Raw genomic sequence first — 21,636 nt, forward strand, 5'->3', positions numbered from 1 at the left:
CCACATGGAAGACAGAATCAAAACATTTATTCAGACACCAGATAGCCAAGTCCCAACACCAGAAAGTCAAATCTATCATAGTAACAACGAAATCCATTACAGTAACCAAGAAGTTTATACACGTTATCAGGCTTTCCCACAAACAAACAAACTCTCAGAAGCCTAGCTGTCTACCTTTCTTTCTCCCTCAGTTCTAACTGCTCTGATGAATTTCCTCTCAGTTTTGTTCCATCCTTCTTTCTCCAGCCCTTCCACTCCTCCCACTGGCTCCATGTGACTCAGACTTCTGTGTTACCCAGGCAGGTCACATGGGTCTATTAATCAATCTAAAATATCTTCCAATTTAAATCACTATTACACATACATACATACATACATACATACATACATGCATACATATACTTATATACACATACACATATACTTTATATATAGGGCACAGGGTGAGTTGAATATGAAGGGATGATATCAAAAAATAAAATTAAAGATGAGAGAGTATTGTATTCAGAGAAGGAGAAAAGGAGAGGTAGAATGTAGTAAATTATCTCACACCAAAGAGGTAAGAAATAGCTTTTACAATGGAAGTAACGAGGGAGGAGGTGAAAGTGAATGAGTAAACCTTACTCATTTGGGTTAAGGAGGGAATAACATACACACATAATTGTGTTTGGAAATCTATCTTCCTCAACTGGAAATTGGGGGAAAGGGAATAGGAGAGGGGGAGATACCAGAAAGGAGGGTAGATTGGAGGAGGGGTTGTTAGAAACAAACACTTTTGAATGTGACAGGGTTAAAGAAGACAATAAAATAAAATTTGGAGTGGAATAGAATGGAGGGACATATAGTTAGTTTTTCACAACATGACTATTACAGAAATGTTTTGCATAACTACATATGTACAAGCTATACATCAAATTGTTTGTCTTCTCAATGAGGATGGATGGGGAGGGAGAAAGGAGGAGAATTTGGAATTCAAAGTTTTAAAAATGAAGGTTAAAAATTGTTTTTACATACAATTGAGGAATAAGATATATAGACAATGGGGTGTAGGAATCTACCTTGCTCTACAAGAAAGTAAGGGGGAAGGCGATAAGAAGTGATGAGGTGGGGGTGAGAGAAGGGAGGGTAGACAAGTGGAAGCAATAATCGGAATGCTTGTCATCTTGAGTTTGGGGTAGGGGAGAAATGGTAATTTGGAACTCAAAATCTTATGGAAATGAATGTTGAAAACTAAAAGTAAATTAATTAAAATAAAAAAAGAATTAAACCAAGTGTTGTAGATATAAATTCAAAAGACAGTCTCTTCCATCAAAGAGCTCACAATTTACTTGAAGAAGACACAAAAAAACAAGGTTAAAACTGGGGTGATCGGGAATTGGAAAGAAGATATCTATAATAGAAGTATAAGAATTGTAGAGGCAAATATAGGTAGTGTAACTGGTGGGATAAGAAACAAGAGGTCAAGAATATCTAGGGAATCAATGAAATAAATGGGAATGAAAGAAGTTCAGCCAGAATGCAAACTCTACTCTAAGAAAGCTGTATTTCTAGAATAAGACAAAACAACTTGTGTTGGGTAACAGACGGAGAGTTTTATTAGTGGGAAATTTAGGGACAGAGTATAGAGAAACAAATAAGCATAGTAAGCAGTTTTTGAGAAAAATTAAGATCCCAGATTTTGAGTCATGAACTGAGTGTTCATCAAAAGCTGTTGGAAAAATAGTCTGGCAGAAACAAGGCATATGCCAATATCTCATAATATATCAGAATAAGCTCAAAATGAATACCTGATTAACATACCAAGTGTAACATCACAAGCAAATTTGAGCAATATGGACAAGTTCCTTGTGAGATGTATGGATAGCAGAAGAGTTCATGACAAAATAATAGATAGAATACTCATAGAAGATGAAATAAACAATTTTGGTTACATAAACTTAAAAAAGATTTTGCATAAATAAAATTAGTGCAGCTAAAATTTGAAGAAGCAAAATGAAAAGGTGTTTGCAGGAAATTTCTCTAACAAAGGTCTTGTTTCTAAGACATGTAGAGAACTTAGCTAAATTTATAAGAACAGAACCATCTGTAAATTGATAAATAATCAAAGGATGTGAATAAGCAGTTATTCAGAGAAATAAATCTGTTATAATAAATCATATAAAAATGCTCTAAGCCACCATTAATTAGGGAAATGCAAATTAAAACAACTCTGAGGCACCATTTTCTACATATCAGATAGGCATATTTTGACAAAATTGGGATTGACAAACTCTGGAGGGGTTATGGGAAAACAGGTACATTATTAATTCCCTATTGGTGGAGTTGTGATTTCACCAACTACTTTATAAAGTGTTTTGGAAGAATGAACAAAGAGTTGCTAATCTCACCATACACTTACAATTCCTCAATACTGGTACTAGGTATAGTAATCGAAAAAAATCAAAGAATGAGGAAAATGACCCATATGAACAGAAGCTCTGTTTGTGATAGCAAATAATTGGAGACTGAGAGGTTATGCATTGGTTGGGAAATGATTGAACAAGTCTTTTTGCATCAATATGGTGGGAAAAAATACTGTGTTATAAGAAAAGATGAAGGGGATATTTTCTGAAAAATCTGAAATTTCTTCTTTGGCATGATGCAGATTGAGGTGAGCAGAATCAGGAGAATTATGTAAACCATCTCAATATTATAAAAATATTCTACTTAAAAGTCTATTGCACTCTGAGAAGCACTAAGACCAATCACAAACAAAGGACTCATGATAAAGATAAAAAGGAGGACAAATGAGAGAAGGGAGTAATTAGAAGTAAACACTTTTGGGGAGGGACAAGGTGAAATGAAAGAAGAGAATGAATGAGGGGGAGGATAGGATGGTGGAAAATATAGTTAATCCTACACAACATGACTATTGTGGAAGTCTTTTGCAAAACTACACATATATAGCCTATATTGAATTTCTTGCCTTTTCAGGGGGATTGGAGGGGAGGGAGGAAGGGAGAGAAGTTGGAAATGAAAGTATTAGAAACAAATGTTGAGAATTGTTTTGCATACAACTGGGAAATAAGAAATACACATAATAGGGAATAGAAATCTATCTTGCCCCACAAGAAAAGAGAGAAAATGGGAATAAGGGAAGGGTGAGGTGTGATAGGGAGAGAATAGTGAGGGAAGGGGTAATTAGATTGCAAAGCATTATGGGATGGAGGGAAGGGAGAGATGGGGAGAAAACTGGGAACTCAAAATTTTGTGGAAATGAATATTGAAAACTAAAAATAAATAAATATTAAAATAATAAGAAAAATCCTGGACAGACCAGACCAGCACATTGAGTACAGACCAGTGTGGAGCATAGACCAGCATGGAGCAGCAGGGATAGGACCCAGAAGAGGATTCAGGGCTCCACCAGGAGCAGTTCCCAGATTCCTCAACACACAAATGCCACGGACAGTTTCAAATGTCAGTGGGAGGGCTCTGGCAGCTGCCATTTTCAGAGTCCTCCACCTAGAGCCCCTGGGTCAATTGAAGGGCTGATCTAATCTCAACCCTGAGTGGCAATCCTGGGAGACCTTCACCTAAAGCCCCTGGGGGAATTGAGTCACTGATCTGATTCTCAACCTGAGCTCCACCCAGGGTGAGGAGGAACACTGGAAGTGGAGCTGGTGGAGCCTCTGGAGAAGGAATTCAATTGCAGATTCTGGGTAGAAAAGTTTTTGGTTGCTCCCAGACCAGTGTGCTGGTCAGGAGAGGAGTAAACACCTGTCCCTTGATTGTGCCACCTTGGAGGAACTGAAAACTTACAGGTCCCTAGAGTATACCCTCCTCTTGACCCAGGACCCAAAAGTCAAGTAACTGGCTGGGAAAATGTCCAAAACAGGGAGAAAAAATAGGACTGCATAAGGTTACTTTCTTGGTGAACAGATATTTTCTTCCATCCTTCCGGATGAGAAAGAACAAAGCATAACGTCAGAGGAAGTCATGGCTTCTCCAAAATAAATATGCAACGGTCTCACTCCATAGAAAAGCTCAAAAAGGATTTTGAACATCAAGTAAGAGAGGTGGAGGAAAAATTGAGAAGAGCAATGAGAGTGATGCAAGGAAATCGTGAAAAGTGAGTCAACAGCTTGCTAACGGAAGAAAAAAACTGAAAAAAATAATACCCTTAAATATAGACTAACTCAATTGCCAAAAGAGGTCCAAAAAGGAGAAGAATGCTTTAAAAAGCAGGATTAGCCAAATGGAAAAGGAGGTTGAAAAGTTCACTGAAGAAAATAGTTGCTTAAAAATTAGAATGGAACTGATGGAAGCTAATGACTTTATAAGAAACCAAGAAATTCCAAAACAAAACCAGGAGAATGACAAATAGAAGATAATGTGAAATATCTCATTGGAAAAACAACTGACTTAGAAAATAAATCCAGCAGAGACAATTTAAAAATTATGGGACTACCTGAAAGCCATGATCAAAAAAAGAACCTAGACATCATCTTTCATGAAATTATCAAGCAAGACTGTCCTGATATTCTAGAACCAGTGGACCAAACAAATATTGAAAGAATCCACAGATCACATCCTGAAAGAGATGCAAAAAGAGAAACTCCTAGGAATATTGTAGCAAAATTTCAGAGTTACCAGGTCAAGGAGAAAATATTGCAAGAAGCTAGAAAGAAGCAGTTTGAATATTGTGGAAATACAATTGGGGTAACACAGGATCTGGCAGCTTAAGGGATTGAAGGGCTTGGAATATGATATTCCAGAAGTCAAAGGAACAATCATTAAAACGAAGAATCACCTACCCAGCAAAGCTGAATATAATACTTGGGGGGAAAATGATCATTCAGACATTCATGATGAAAGGATCAGAACTCAATAGAAAATTTGACTTTCAAATGCAAGAATGAAGAGAAGCATGAAGAGGTAAACAGGAAAGAGAAATCATAAAGGAGTTTCTAAAGTTGAACTGTTTACATTCCTACATGGAAAGATAATATTTGTAACTCTTGAGACTTTTTTCAAGACTTGGGTACTTGGAGGGATTATACACACACACACACACTCACACACACACACACACAGAGGCAGAGAACACAGGGTGAGTTGAATAAGAAGGGATGATACCCAAAAAATGAAATTGAGGGGGGAGAGAGCACTATATTGGAAGAGAAAAGGGAGAAACGGAATGGGGTAAATTATCATGCAGCAAGGAGGCAAGAAACAGCTTCTTTAGTGGCGGAGAAAAGCGAGGTCGTGTGAGGGAAAAAGGGTAGTTTACTGTCTTCATATTTGGCTTGAGGGAATGACACACTCACTCAGTTTGGTATGAAAGTATATCTTGCACGACAGAAGGGTAGGGGAGAAGGGGGCAAGTGGGGAGAGGGAATGATAGAAGGGAGAATAAATGGGATAAAGGAGTAATCAGAAGCAAACTATTTTGGGGAAAGACAAGGTCAAAAGAGAGAACAGAATAAATGGGCGGACAGGACAGGATGGAGGGAAATATAGTTACGCTTAAACAACATGATTATTATGGAAGTGTTTTGCAAAACTACACATATATAGCCTATATTAAATTATCTACCTTCTCAGTAGAGATGGATGGCGATGGAGGAAGGGAGAGAAGTTGGAATTCAAAGTATTAGAAATGAATGTTGAGAATTGTTTTTTACATACAACTAGGAAATAAGAAATACAGGTATGGGCTATAGAAACCTATCTTGCCCAACAAGAAAAGAGAGAAGAAGGGGATATGGAAAGGGAGGAGTGTGATAGAAGGGAGGGCATATTGGGGGAAGGAGTAATCAGAATGCAAGCAGTTATGGGGTGAGGAAAGGGGAGAGATGGGAAGAAAATTTGAAACTCTAAATTTTGTGGAAATGAATATTGAAAACTAAAAATAAATAAACAATTGAAAAAGAAAATTCCTGAAAAATACACCCCATCTAAAATAACTCTAGACCAGGGCTGGGGAATGTTTTCACATTGAAAGTTGCATTAATAGTTAGCTGTAATCAAATAAAGCTGCATTCAAGAAACTTCAATTAGATATACTTCAAAAAGTACATTTCTTTGTAAAAATCTAACTAGTATGTACTTAATTTCAAAAAAATGAAAACTATTTTTAATTTTAAAATTAACCAACTTTTAATGACTTTATTGTATCTGACTGTTGTTGAAAAACATGTAACTATTTGTTTACAGCATGATGACCCACGGTTTCAAGTGACTTTTAGGTGGGTATCAATCATTTGTGATGTTCAGGGCATCTTGATTTGTGTTAGATAAGAGAAGGTAGATTTGTAGCAATAAGAGGTTGAAAAGAAAGAAAGCATTTGCCCTCCCTCTGCCCCTGTATGTTGCCAAAGGCAGTATTCTAATGAAGTTTTCTGTATTTCCACTGGATCTTCCTTAGCATCAGACAATGACTTCAGAATGCCATCTGCTGAGAGCTCAAACAATTCTATTTGTAGTTCTTTAGATAAAGGAGGTGAGTCTGAAATGCTAATTTGAATTTAATGTCATGATTCCCAAAGGCTGTGAAACTTTCACTGAATTCTCCAATTAATAGGTCTATGACATTGCATATACTTCACATTATTTGTATTTATCATTCACCTCATCAATTATGTTTGCTAACCTGGAAACATTCATGGAACATTGTCTTGTGAATAAGTGTTTTGAAAAAAAATAGTTTTTTTCAAAATGCTTATATTTTCTGCCACATATCATATATAGACTTAGTTTTACCTTGCAAAGAAAAATTAAAGTCGTTTTGATTTGACAAGATATCACAGAGGAATGCAGCATTCCTAAAGAAATCTCCTTTCAATAGTTAACATTGCTGATCCTGTTCTTCATAAAATTTAACTACCTGTTCTCCCAGAAATAAAGTTTTGGCTAACACCTGTCCCTGTGGTAACAAATCACTTTAGAATGATACAGGAAATCCAAACTGAATAACTCATCATTCAACTTTAGCATGTTATGACATTAATTATACTGTGTTGTATTTTCATGAATATAGTTAACATTATTTATAACTTGTTGCAAAGTTTCACTTAAAATAGTAGCTTTAGCACAGAAACTTTTTTGATGCAAGATACAATGAAAAGAAATGAGAGCATCTGGATTAGTTACTAGTTTTTGTCTTTATCTGTGCACTAGACCCTCTTAATTTTCCTGTCATGTAATTGGGAAATAGGCAATAAAATAAAAAATGCAATATAACACAGGTAATATTAATATGTGGTTCTTTGACTTAAAAACAGAAGCCATAAAGACTAACCACTTAATTTAACAGAGAATTAAATGGATGCATAGAGAGATTACAACAAAATCTCAGGAATTCTGGGGACTCAAGTCTTCAATTTCTGTGTGTTAGGGAGGGAGCACTTTCAAAGAGTAATTGTACAAAATGCTCAAGGGAATTAATGCTGATTGATAAGTCATAGCAAACTTTGCAATAAATCTAGAAGACCAGGTATGGGCACAATACACCTGATTTTGAGAGAGATTTCCTTCAATTACTGTGCTTTTCATTGATCTCCACCAGCTCACAGAAAATTGGAGGTCTTAAGAAGGAAATGAGTAAGCAATATTACAATTCATCTCTGGTACCATCTCCCTGTCTATACTACAAATAAAGATGGTAGCATCTCACATAAAATGCTACAGTTTTAGGAGTGAAGACAGCAGAATAAAAGCAGGGACTTACTTGAGCTTTCCCCCCAAACTCCTCTAAATAATTGTGATAAAATGAATCTAAATAAATTCTAGAACTGAAGAACCCACAAAATAACTGTGAAACAAATCTCTATCTCAAGACAGCCTGGCAGGTCCACAGGAAGAGTCTATAGCACTGGGATGGGAACAGAGCAGTACACAGTCCAGCATGGGCTGCGCCAGCACAGACAGGGTTGGGGAAGGCCTCAGGGGACTGAATCACTGGCAGCTGTGACAGCTCCCAGATGTCTGAACCCACGAACTCCAAAGGTAGCATAAAATATCAGGGGGAAAACTCTGTAGTACCTGGTATGGCTGGGGTCAGGGCCCCAGCCCTGGGGTGGAGGAGGAAGCTATGCCATCTGCTGCTGTAGTAGCAGCAGCACAGGAAGCTGCAGCTATGGCAACAGTGGTTACTTTCCAAGTTCTGGGCCCACAGACAGTGGTGGATCAAGCATGTGATACAAAACCCCTGAAGCTTGGGACAGTATACCCATACCCACACTTAACCCCACTGGAAGCAGAGTCCTCCCTTGATAAAGAGTTAGAAAGTCAAATATTTAGCTGGGAATATGAGCAAACAGCATGAAAAATCTCAGCCTATAGACTCTTTCTTTAGTGAAAAAGATCAAAACATACAACTAGAAGAACCAACAAAGTCAAAGGTCCTACATCACTTAGCCTCTAAGAAAAAATACAAATTGGTCCCAGGACATGGAAGAGCTCAAAAAGGATTCTGAAAATCAGGTAAGAGAAGTAGAGGAAAAATTGGGAAGAGAAATGAGAGTGATGCATGAAAATCATTAAAAATGAGTCAACAATTTGCTAAAGGAGACCTCCCAAAATACTAAATATTATAACACCTTAACAATTAGACTAACCCAAATGTCAAAAGAGGTCCAAAAAGCTAATGAGGAGAAGAATGTCTTAAAAAGTAACATTGATCAAATGCAAAAAGAGGTGTCAAAGCTCACTGAAGAAATTAGCATGGAGCAAATAGAAGCTAATGACTTTGTGAGAAAATCAAGAAATTATTGAACAGAAGCAAAAGCGTGAAAAAATAGAAGACAATGTGAAAAATGTCATTGGAAAAGCCACTGACTTGGAAAATAGATCCAGGAGACATAATTCAAAAATTATTGGACTACCTGAAAGCCATGATCAACAAATAGAACCTAGGCATCATCTTTCAAGAAATTATCAAGGAAAACTGCCCTGATATTTTGGGAACCAAAGGTTAAAATAAAAATTAAAAGAACCCACTGATTGCCTCTTGAAAGAGATCCCAAATGGAAAGCTTCTAGAAATATGGTAGTCAAATTCCAGAGTTCTCAGGTCAAAGGGAAAACATTGGAAGCAGCCACAAGGAAACAATTCCAGTACTGTCAGAACAAAATCAGGATAACACAAGATCTAGCAGCTTCTACATGAAAGGATTGAAGGACTTGGAATATGAGGAATATGATATTACAGAGCTCAGAAGAGTTAGGATTAAAACCAAGAATCACCTACCCAGCAAAACTGAGTACAATACTTCAGGGGGAAAAATGAAATTTCAATGAAATAGAGGACTTCCAAGCATTCTTGCTGAAAAGACCAGAGCTGAATAGAAAACGTGACTTTCAGATACAATAATCAAGAGAAGAATGAAAAATTAAACTGGAAAGAGAAACCATAGGGGACTTAATTACAGGTGAACTGTTTATATTCCTACATGGAAAGATGATATTTGTAACTCATGAGACCTTGCTTAGTATTAGGGTAGTTGGAAGAGATAGACAGATAGATTAGGTGGATAGATAGATAGATAGATAAATAGATAGGTGTTGTGTTTGTCATTCATTCTCAAAGAGGACTATGACATCAAGATGATGACATGACTAGCAGTTGACTTTGATTTGAGTGAGGGAGGGCTGTGCCTGGTCACCAACCTCACGTTTTCCTTCAGAGCCATCTGAGTCCAGTGGCCAGGTATTCATCAGGAAGACTGGAGATAGCCCAGGATTCAATGTGACACCCTGGCCATTTTAGGTTAAGGTCTTACTGGATTCTCACTTTGAGTGAGCCATTCAATGAATAGGCTTCTTTATATAGTTACTCAAGGGATAGCCCCTTCAATCAAAACTTTAAAAGAAATCAGATTGGGAGGGGAAGGCCTTTTCTACTTGGTGTCATTTTTATGTTTATTTTAGAGATGATGAATCTAAGGCTGAGGAAGTTTAAGCAACTTGCCCAGAATCACAAAGCCTTGAAGCAGGATTTGTACTCAGATCTGACTTACGTGTAAGTCCAACACTCTGGTATCATTTAGCCATATCAGAAAGATCCTTTATATCTGCAGGATGAGATAAATGGAGAAAATTTTCAAAAGTATATTTGAATTTGTGATATTCAGGTTAGGCTGAAACATGAATAGCGACACAAGAGTACCTTTGTTATCTATAATTGGGAAAATAATGAAGCATATATAGACATTGGAAAAAAACCAAATTGTTCAAGAGAGAAAATCTGTGCTCTTATTCTTACTCTACTAGTACTGAGGTCAAGTCTGGCCTCAGACACTTACTACCTGTGAGACCCTAAGGAAGTCATTTAACCCTGTTTGCTTCAGTTTCATCATCTGTAAAATAAATTGAGGAAAGAAATTTCAAGCCATTCCAGGATCTTTGCAAATAAACCCCAACTGTGGCCACAAGGAATCAGACATGATTGAATCAATTGAACAACAGCAACACAGAAATGAAAAAAAAAGAAAGAGTAGAAATTTCTCTTGCAATATAAAACTCAAAGGCAAACTTCACATACTGTGTTTTAATTAGCAGCATTCTTATTTAACCTTAAGTCAGATACTGACTGTCCTATGCTATATCTAAGCATTCTTACCAGAACTCAGTCTGAGAGAAGCAGCATAGTTTAAGGGAAGGAGCAATTGGAGTTGGAAGTCAGAAGGTCCCAGCTGCAGCCACTTACTAGCTTAGTGACTTTGTAACAGTGATCTTACTTGAACGAGCCTCAATTGCTTTTTCTGAAGAATGGAGAGGAGCATTCTGTTACTGGCCATTTCACAAGCTTATTTTGGTGATCAAAAGAAATAATGTAGCTAAAATACAAAACCTAGTCACTATGTGCAGAAATATAGTCAATGTTTTTTGTTACCTTCTGGACATACTACCTTTATGGAACCCATCAGAGAGAGGATGTAATGGGGTACTCTGGGAAAAGTGTGGTCTCTGAAATCTGAGGAACTAGGTAACCAGTCCTCAATCTTTCACCTATAAGACTTTGAGAAAGTCACTTAAATTCTTCAGGCCTCAGTTTACTGAACTGAAAGGTCAGGATGCTGGAGTACATGGCTCTTGAGGTTCCTTCCAGCTCTGAATTTGTGATGTCCCTTCAACCATCTCTCCTCATTTGCTTCACTCGAAACACAACCACCTTCCACAGGTGCTTATTCCCTCTCCACTGGACTATTACTGGAGCTAATTAATGTATCAATCCTGTCATACATAGAAGAAGAAAGAAGAGAGAATTTCCTGAAATGAAATATCACTTTCATGTTTAGAAACAACTGAAGATAAATTAAAAATTTTACATCTAAATTCAGTGGAGAAATTTTGTCAATAGTTTTCTTTCTGTTTTTTTAATCTCTCATTTGAAGATTAAGACTGTATTTGTGTCACAGAAAGAATTAGGTAGAACTAGTTTTTTAGCTATTTTTTTCAAGTGGCTTAGATAGTATTGAAATTAATGCAGCTTATATAGTATTGAAATTAATTGAGATTAGGGGCAAAACAAGAATATCTATTATCAGCATCATTACTCAGTATTGAACTAAAATGTTAGCTATAGCAGTGGACAAGCAAAAGATACTGAAGCAATAGGCATAGCCAATGAGGAGTAAACAAAACCCACTATCTATCTTTTAATATGATTAGAAAATTGATTAATAAAATCTGGTCAAAACAATCAACAACTTCAGCAAACTGGCAGAATATAAAACAAATCCACATAAATCATGAACATTCAAGAAGAGATACATATAGAACCTTCACTTAAAATTACTGTAGAACAAGACATTTCCTAATTGATAAATGGTCAAAGGATATTAGTAAGCATTTTTCAGAAGAAGAGATTAAAGGTATCAATAGTCATATGTAAAAATGCTCTAAATCACTACTGATTAGATAAATGCAAATTCAAACAACTCTGAAGTACCACATCATATCTATGAAATTGACTATCATGACAAAACAGGAAAATGATCAATGTTGGAGAAGATATTGGAAAATTAGAACACTAAAATATTTTTGATGAAGTTGTAAACTGATCCAATCATTCTGTGGAGCAATTTGGAACTATGCCCAAAGGGCTATAAAATTGTGCATACACTTTGACCCAGTAATACCACTTCTAGGTCTCAAAGGGATCATAAAAATGGGAAAAAGGACCTACATGTACAAAATTATTTATAGCAGCTCTTTATGTGGTAGCCAAGAAATGGAGATTGAGAGGATATCCAACAATTGTAGAATGGCTGAAGAAGTTGTGGTTCATGAATGTAATTAAATACTATTTTGCTACAAGAAATGATGAATAGGCAAACTTCAGAAAAACCTAAAAAGACCTATATGAGCTGATGCCGAGTGAAATGAGTAGAGCCAAGAGAACATTATACACAATAACAACAGCATTGTGTGATTACTAACTTTGATAGACTTAGCTCTTTTCTGCAATGAATGGGTCTAAGGCAACTGCAAAAGTCTCATGATGGAAAAAACTATTCACATACAGAGAAAGAGCTATGGAGTCTGAGTACACATGGAAGCATACTATTTGCTATCTCTCTTTTTTTTTATTGTTTTGTCTTGTTTTGGTTCTTTCTTGTGACTCTTCTCATTGGTTCTAATTCTTCTTTATAACATGACTAATGTGAAAATATATTCAATAAGAACGTTTCTGTTTTTTGTCAAAAAAAGGGCCGAATATTTAGGGGTACCCATTGATGTTTTAGAAGTGATCCAAAAATAGACAAATGAGTTAGTTATGTCTGCACCAGGAGTCAAGGACAAAACTACATTCATTTGGTTAAGATAAGCTTAAGGATTCTACAAGGAGGTATATTATACTTAGAGAAAACTTATATGGGCCATACTAAGAAAAACAAAGGAATTCCAGAAGCTGTAAGGTGTAGGCTTATCCCTTACACGAGTTCTCTAAGTTTAAACTCACATTCCCATAGCTTTGGTATGTACTTGTGAATAAATGTTCCAGATTTTGGGGAAAAATGTTTATACCACCTGTTCTTACCACACCACCTTGGTAAATAATTATTTCTAAAAGCTAATTAAGTCTGTCTACACAATTGATATCAATGAGTAATTAATAGAGAAATCACATTGGTGTGGCTCAAGAGTTACAGCACTAGAAGTCTCTCTTCCTCTCTCTCTCTCTCTGTCATACACACACACACACACACACACACACACACACACACACACACACACACACACACGTTCCACAGGTTATTCTTGAAAGCCTGAGGGGAGAAGTAACTGGCCCCTTTTAGAATCTAACCTGTATTTTGAGAGAGTGAAACCAAAGCCTGCTCTGCATATGTACATATAGTCTCCTCTGTTATGATCAGAACAGGAGTGTTTCATATTTGCTTTGTGATTCTAGCACCTTGCACAATTCCTGGCACAGAGTAGGTACTTAATAAATGCCTTGTGAATAACTGACTGACCTTGTCCTATCTTACCTGACTGCACCCATGGTTCCTGCCTCACCCTACACATCCTTCTCTACGTACATCCTGCTCTTTTCTCCATGTTTGAATAAGGAATACTACCTCTACACTTGGAGTTCTGTCTGAACAAAGGAAAACAATCAACTCAATCCTTTACCCACTGACTACATGCCCCCATCAGTGGAAGAAACAACAACATTCCTTGAGATCAGAGAACATTTCATTTTTGTCTTTGTTCCTCTAGACATTAGCACAATGTCCACTCAATCTCTTAATAAATGCTCATTGAGTTGAATCCTTTGCATTTTCAGACTGTTAAATTCCTTTAGGTAAACAGTTCCTAAGATTTCCCAGGGACTAAAAAAGAAAGAACAAAAGTTTGTACAAATAAAGCCAATTGTGGGGACAAAGTATTTGCACTGCTAAATCATAAAGCTAAAAACAATAGCTCCAGCATTGGGAACAATGAAATGAAAACAGACACCTACAGATCCCCTGTAGTATACTCAAAAAAATGATCAAAAGGTCCCAGTAATCATCAGTTCAATAACAGAAAAAAAGAAAGAATCTTTGTTGTGACCCAGAGACTACAACACTCCAAGGATAATTCTGTCTGGGTAGGGTTGGCATATCAAGTGTCCTAAACTCTGATACCTTATATGTCCTAAGGAAAGAAGAAAGGTTTGAAAAGTTCTACCAAGTAAAGAGACTTCACTGACTTGATAAGATTTTGTCCCTACCATGTCCCGCAGATGTTCTCTGTCTTAGACTAAAGGCAACTTGGTGGGATAGGTGGCATATAAGACAATTCACAAAGCAAGAGATGACACAGACAGGTAAAATAGAAAAGAAGTATCACAGGACACTGGAAACCCAGAGTCATACTACTCTGCTGGAATGAGGTTCTTCTTGTCTCCTAGATTTGTTCCATTACTGTCAAGAATGCTTAGGACCACTACTGCCCTAATTCCTTGATGTATAAAATCAGGACATCTCTATATACATGTCCCTCCAAGCATTTCATATCCCAATAGATCAAATCCAATTGTTTCACTTTTGGGGAATGGGAATGGTGGTGCCAGGTGTCTTGGAGTTAGGTCCTGAGATCATGCTCTATAGGACTTATCCTTTTGAAGATACAAAACATCTGCCCTGAAGTCTCAATGTACTAGTTGGTGAATGGATTATATGGATCACTATATTCATGTCAGATTCAGTCATGCTTTGCCTTACTCTCATTGAATTGAATCCAATGAATAACTGAATCATTGGTGGAAAAATGAAGAAATCATAATGGTAACAACTTTCAAACTTATACTACAAAACAATTATCATAAAACATTCTTGTACTGTATAGTAGAGTGGCTGATCAGTAAAATAGATTAGGTACACAAGATAAATAAGTAAACGACCATAGTAATCAAATGTTTGATAAAACTGAAAGAGCCAAACTTTGGGAGGAAGAACTCACTACAAAAAAAGAAAACTGCTAGGAAAACTGCAAAGGAGTTTGACAGAAACTGGACATACATAAACATCTTGCACTGTATAGCCAGATAGAGAAAAGTGCATAATTTAGGACAAAAGAGTGATATTATAAAAAATTAAAGAAGCATAGAAAAAATAATTTTCAGATATATGGTTAAGGTAAGGTTGTATGACCAAACTAGAGATAAAGAGAATCCCAGAAAACAAAATGGATGACTTGGGTTACATGAAATTTATAACTTTCCCACAAACCAAACCAATTCAGCCAAGTCTGAAGGAAAGCAGAAAACTGGTGAGGGGGAGGAAATTTATGATAAGTTCATCTCATAAAGGTCTCATTTCTCTATTCTCTCTTTTGACTTTGTCCCTTCCCAAATGTGTTTACTTCTAATTGGTTCCTCCTTCCATTTGCCCTCCCTTCTACCATCACCCCCACCCCTCTTATCCCTTTCTCCCCTACTTTCCTGTAGTGTAAGGTAGATTTTCATACCAAATTGAGTGTGCATATTGTTCCCTCCTTAAGCCAAATGTAATAAGAGTAAGCTTCAGTTTTCCCCCCTCTCACCTCATCCCTTTTCCCCTCCATTGATAAAGCTTTTTCTTGTCTCTTTTATGAGAGACAGTTTGCCCCATTCCATTTCTCCCTTTCTCCTCTCAATATATATTCCTCTCTCTTCCCTTAGTAGTATGTGTGTATATGTATATATATGTGTGTGTGTGTGTGTGTGTGTGTGTGTGTGTGTGTGTGTGTTAAATCCCTCCAACTACCCAGATACTGAGAAAAGTTTCAAGAGTTACAAATATTATCTTTCTATGTAGGAATGTAAACAGTTCAATTTTAGTATGTCCCTTATGATTTCTCTTTCCTCTTTACCTTTTCATGCTTCTCTTGATTCTTGTGTTCATTTCTCATATATATAAGGTAACAGCCAAATTCATAAAAATAAGAGCAATATACTGTCAATAAAAGGTCAAAGGACATGAAGCTGCAATATTAATAAGAAAAAAACTGAAGCTATCAATATTCACATAAAAATATACTCTATATCACTGTTGATTAGAGAAATTCAAACAACAACATCTCTGGGTTACTATATCACTCCAGTCAGATTGACTAATCTGATAGGAAAAAAATGACAAATTCCTGAGGCCACTTGAAAAAAAAGAGGCACACTGGTGGAGTCGTGGACTAGTGCAGCCATTCTGGAGAGCAATTTAACCTAGTGGAGGTGGAGCCAAGATGGCACAGTGAGAGGAACTACTCACCTAAGCTCTTAGATAAACTCCTTCAGAGAATCTGGCCAAATTTTGGAGGTGCAGAATCCAATAGGAGACAGACTGCAGCAGATTCACAGACAAGAACAGACTGGAAGATCAACAGGAAGGATCTATTCCACAGGGGTGAGCCCATAGCACACAGCACAGCATGTCTTGCAGCAGCGTGGCCAAGCACGAAACCCCCAGGGTGGCCTCAGGCAGCAGCACCAGGGGGGAAGGGCAGAGTGGCAGTCCAGGGCAGGAGACCACCAGAGCCAAGTGAGTGACAGCCCCTGAGCCTCAGGTAGCAGCTGCAGCCACTCCTGAGACTTTCAACCTGAAGATTAAACATCTGTAAGTCATCTACTTGATCTTCTGAGAGCCAAAATGCTGTAGTGATCAATAAATGCTCTCTCCCCCTACTCTTACTGACCTCAAAAGAACCATAAAATATTTCCCCAGAAAAATCATTGATCAATGGGAACATCTGAAGGGGCAAATAATCTCTTAGCACCTGAGGCTGGGAAAATAGCTAAGAGAGATTCCTTTTACTGTGGTAGAGGCTAACTGGAAGTAGAGGAGCCCCAGAGGGGTTGGACCCAGGCATGCCTCAGGGCTAGGAGAGGAGCCTCGGGGTGGGGGGGAGGTGGAAACTCATAATAGGACCCAGGCATGAGCTGAGTTTGCCTTGGCTCCAGCTCAGCTGAGATTTCCTGTGACCAGGTCAACCTTCCCCCACACTTAACAAGCTGGCCCTAGGGCTAAGCTAGGAAATACAAAACAAAAGGAAAAAGAAAGCCACCTGCCCTTACTTTTCCCACACCAGCAGCTCAACAACAGATCCTCCAGCTTCCAACTAAAAGAACCAGAGGCCACAACACCCAAAACCTTACCACGATGAGCAGAAGAAGCAGAGCAAGCAGTAAAACACCATAGAATCTTTCTATGGGGACAAGGACCAAAATACGATTACCAAAGAGGTCAGTATTGAGACTGTATTCCCATCTGAAACTTCAGAAGGGACTATGAACTGCTCGCATGCACAGAGAGCCCTCCTGCAACAGCTGAAGATGGAAATAGAAGAAAAAATGGCCACTGATTTTCAAAGTATGAAAAAAAAAGAATTCACTGGAGAGAACAGATCTTTAAAAAGGAAAATTAAACATATGGAAAAGAAAGTACAAAAACTTACTGGACAAAATAATTCCTTAAAAGGAATAATTGGACAGATGGAAAAGGAAATGCAAAAGTTATCTGAAGAAAACAATTTGAAGAAAATTAGAATTGGGCAAGTAGAAACTAATGACTCTATGAGACATCAAGAATCAGTCAAACAAAATCTAAAGAATCAAAAGATAGAAGAAAATGTAAAATATCTAATTAGAAAAACAAATGACCTCGAAAATAGATTCAGGAGAGAAAATTTAAGAATTATTGGTCTGGGGTTGGAACCAAGATGGCGGAGTAGAAAGATGCATATACTCTAGTGCTTACCCCACAACCCAAAAAATACCTGTAAAAAATGATTCTCAACAAATTCTAGAGCAGCAGAAGCCATAGAACAACAGAGTGAAAAGAGGTTTCCAGCCAAAGGTAGCCTGGAGGGCAGACAGGAAAGGTCTATCTCATGGAAAGCTGAGTAGAGCGGAGCCCAGCCCTGACCACGCAGCACTGGGACTCTGGGACGAATAGGACATGAACAGACTTCTGGGTCAGAGTTCCCAGCAGGGAGGATCCCAGATCCCTCAACCCACAAGTGACAAAGAAAGCTCCAAAGGTCAATGGGGAAGGGCTTTTCCAGCTGGGTGAGAGGGAAAAGGGTTCCTCCAGCAATAGCCTCAGGTGATGGCAGAGGCTGCTGCAGCAGCAGCAGCAGCAGACCGCAGGCAGCTACAGTGGCCAGGAAGCAACCTGGGTCCATTGTCCAAGCAGCTCAGCTTAAAGCTTCTGGCAGTATGGAGCAGATGATCTAAACCTCAGCCCTGAGTGATGGCCCCACCCCCACCCAAAGTCCTGGGAAATCGTGCAGCTGAGTCGAAACTCAGCCTTGAACATAGCACTGGGGAGAGGAGGGACAATAGGACCATCCTCTTGACAAAAGATTCAGAAGACAAGTAACTGGCTAGGAAAATGCCCAAAAAAGAGGAAAAAAAAGACCATAAAATGTTACTATCTTGGTGAAAAGTGTCTCCTCCCTTCCTTTCAGATGAGGAAGAACAAGGCAAACAGTCACAGGAAGTCAAGGTCCCTGCCTCCAGGACATCCAAAGGGAACTTAATTTGGGATCAGGCAATAGAAGAGCATGAAAAATGAGTCAACGGCTTGCTAAAGAAGAACCAAAAAAATGGTGAGGAAAATAACATCTTTAAAAAAAAAAGGCTAACTCAAGTGTAAAGAGAAGTCTAAATAACCAATGAAGAGAAGGAGGCTTTAAAAGCAAGATTAACCAAATGGAAAAGGTTCAAAAGCTCACTGAACAAAATATCTCAGAAAGGGAGAATTGAGTCCAGGGAAATGAATGTCTATGAGATAAACCAAGCAGTTAAAAAACAAAACCAAAAGTTTGAAAAAATGGAAGATAATGTGCAACATCTCATTGGAAAAACAGCTGACCTGGAAAATAGATCCAGGAGAGACAACTTAAAAATTATGAGACTACCAAAAAGCCACAAAAAGGGCCTCTGAAATTATTGAGGAAAACTGTGCTGATATTCTGGAACCAGAGGGTAAAATCAATATTGAAATAATCCACCGATCACCTCCTGAAAGAGACCTGAAGAGAGAACTCTTAGGAATATTGTGACCAAATTTCAGTTTCCAGGTCAAGGAGAAAATACTGCAAGCAACCAGAAAGAAACAATTCAAGTTTGTGGAAATACAATCAGGATAACACAGGATCTGGCAGCTTCAACATTAAGGGATCAAACGGCTTGGAATAGGATATTCCAGAAGTCAAAGGAACTGGGATTAAAACCAAAAACCACCTACCCAGCAAAACTGAGTATAATACTTCAAGGGAATAAATGGTCATTCAATGATATAGAGGACTTTCAAGCATTCATGATGAAAAGACCAGAACTGAAGAGAAAATTTGACTTTCAAACACAAGAATAAAGAGAAGCATGAAAAAGTAAACAGGAAAGAATTCATAAAAGACTTTCTAAAGCTTAACTGTTTACATTCCTACATGGAAAGAAAATATTTGTAACCCTTGAGAGTTTTCTCAGTATTAAGGTAGGTGGAAGGATTGTGCATACATACACACACACGCACACACACACACAAGTGTGTGTGTGTGTGTGTATATATATATATATATATATATATATATATATATATATATATATATATATATATATATATATATAGAGAGAGAGAGAGAGAGAGAGAGAGAGAGAGAGAGAGAGAGAGAGAGAGAGATGGAGAGTACAGGCTTTGTTGAATTAGAAGAGATGATATCCACAAAAAGTAAAATACAATAAAAATGGAAGGGTGAAGGAGGAAAATACTGGGAGGAGAAAGGGAGAAATGGAATGGGTCAGGGCATAACTCAACAAAGAGATAAGAAAAATCTTGTGCAATGGAGGAGAAAAGTAAGAAGGGGAGAGGGGGAAAGCGATGCTACTCTCTCCACATATGACTTAAGGAGGGAATATCATGCTCACTAAATTTGCTATGAAAATCTATCTTGCACTACAGAAAAGTAGGGAAGGAGGAGACAAGTGAAGTGAAGGGAATGATAGAAGGGAGCTCAAATGAGAGAAGGGAGTAACTAGAAGTAAACAGTTTTGGGAAGGGATAAGGTCAAATGAGGGAATAAAAAAATAAGGGAGGATAGAAGGCAAGGTAGTTAGTATTACACAACATGATTATTATGGAAGACTTTTGCAAAACGACACATATTTAATCTGTACTGAATTGCTTGCCTTCTCAGTGGGGATGAGTAGGGAGGGAGGGAGAGAAGTTGGAATTCAAAGTACTAGAAAAAATGTTGACAATTACTCTTGCATATAACTGGGAAATAAAAAACACAGGTAATGGGGTATAGACATTTATCTTGCCCTACAAGAAAAGAAAGAAGATGGGGATAAGGGAACGGTGGGGTGTGATAGAAGGGAAAGTACATTGAGCAAAGGGTTAATCAAAATGCAAGGTATTTGGGGGTGGAGGGAGGGGAGAGATGGGGAGAAAAATTGGAAATGTTACAAAGTGATGCAAAAGCAATTAGTATTAAAACAATTGACTGAATTAATTACTGAGACTAAATCAGAGACATCTTTAGTTTGGGGAAAAGAATTTTAGGGTAAGTTTCTTAGAGGCAGGTAACCTTGGGTAAAATTTGGTGTTGATGGAAAAGTTAAGGTTTTAATGGTAAGTTTGATTTTATGATTGTTATTTAATCAGGAAGTACAACATGTATAGAAAGCCATGTAAGCCCCTTAAGACTGCCTCAAAAGATGCTCCTTTGCCAATGCGACATTATAGTCATATCTGAAACCTATTTATTGGAACTTGCTATTTTAAGATGCTATAACTGGCTGTTCTTCTCAGTCTTACTCCAGGTATGAATAGCAAGAAATGTGGTCTGAGCCTCTAATCCATGATGCCACTAAGCATGTGAGATGCTGGTATGAACTGGAAAAGGTGATCTCATGGGAAGGATGGGAAGCCTGAGCTGAAGTAGGATTCTCCTGATTCAATTTCCCCAGTGACACCTGGCAGACTTTAAGCCTGTCTGAATACAAGGTGACAATCTACTCCTGCCTGGAACTGATATGAAGTTGGGGAGATATTATTTCCCTGCAATGTCCCTACTCTGAGTGACAATTCCCTATAGTCAAAAGTTTTGTAAGTTTAATACCAGATCTATTAAATTACAGATTGTTTGTAGGGGAGCATCCGAGGTTAAGTCTAAAATTAAATTATTAAGCTTAGGACTTTAGACCAACAACAATAAGTTAGGGTCCTTTAATTCTTAGTAAGAGTGGGGAGATAATTAGGTCAAGGGCTTGTGAAGTTAGCATACATAATTATTATTTGTATCTCAGTGGGTTAATGTTAAAAAAAAAAATTCGTTAGTGGTCTATATTGGAAGTACTTTAAAAGAAGTGTTACCTGACCAAAAATTGGAATTGTTTTATGTGATATGAACTGTGTTAAAAATGAAAAATAATAAAAAGGAATTATTGGTCTACCAGAAAGCCATGATGAAGAAAAGAGTCTGGACAATGTCTTCCAAAAAATCATCAAGGAAAACAACCCAGAAGTGCTAGATTCAGCCAATGACAGGGTCATCGAAAGAATCCACCATTCACCTCCTAAAAGGGATCCCAAACTAAAAACGCCAAGAAATATTGTTGCCAAATTCCAGAACTATCAAGTGAAGAAGAAAATACTACAGGCAGCCAGAAAGAAACCATTTAAAT

The sequence above is a fragment of the Notamacropus eugenii genome, chromosome 3 (assembly GCF_028372415.1).
Source record: "Notamacropus eugenii isolate mMacEug1 chromosome 3, mMacEug1.pri_v2, whole genome shotgun sequence".
Classification (NCBI taxonomy): Eukaryota; Metazoa; Chordata; class Mammalia; order Diprotodontia; family Macropodidae; genus Notamacropus; species Notamacropus eugenii.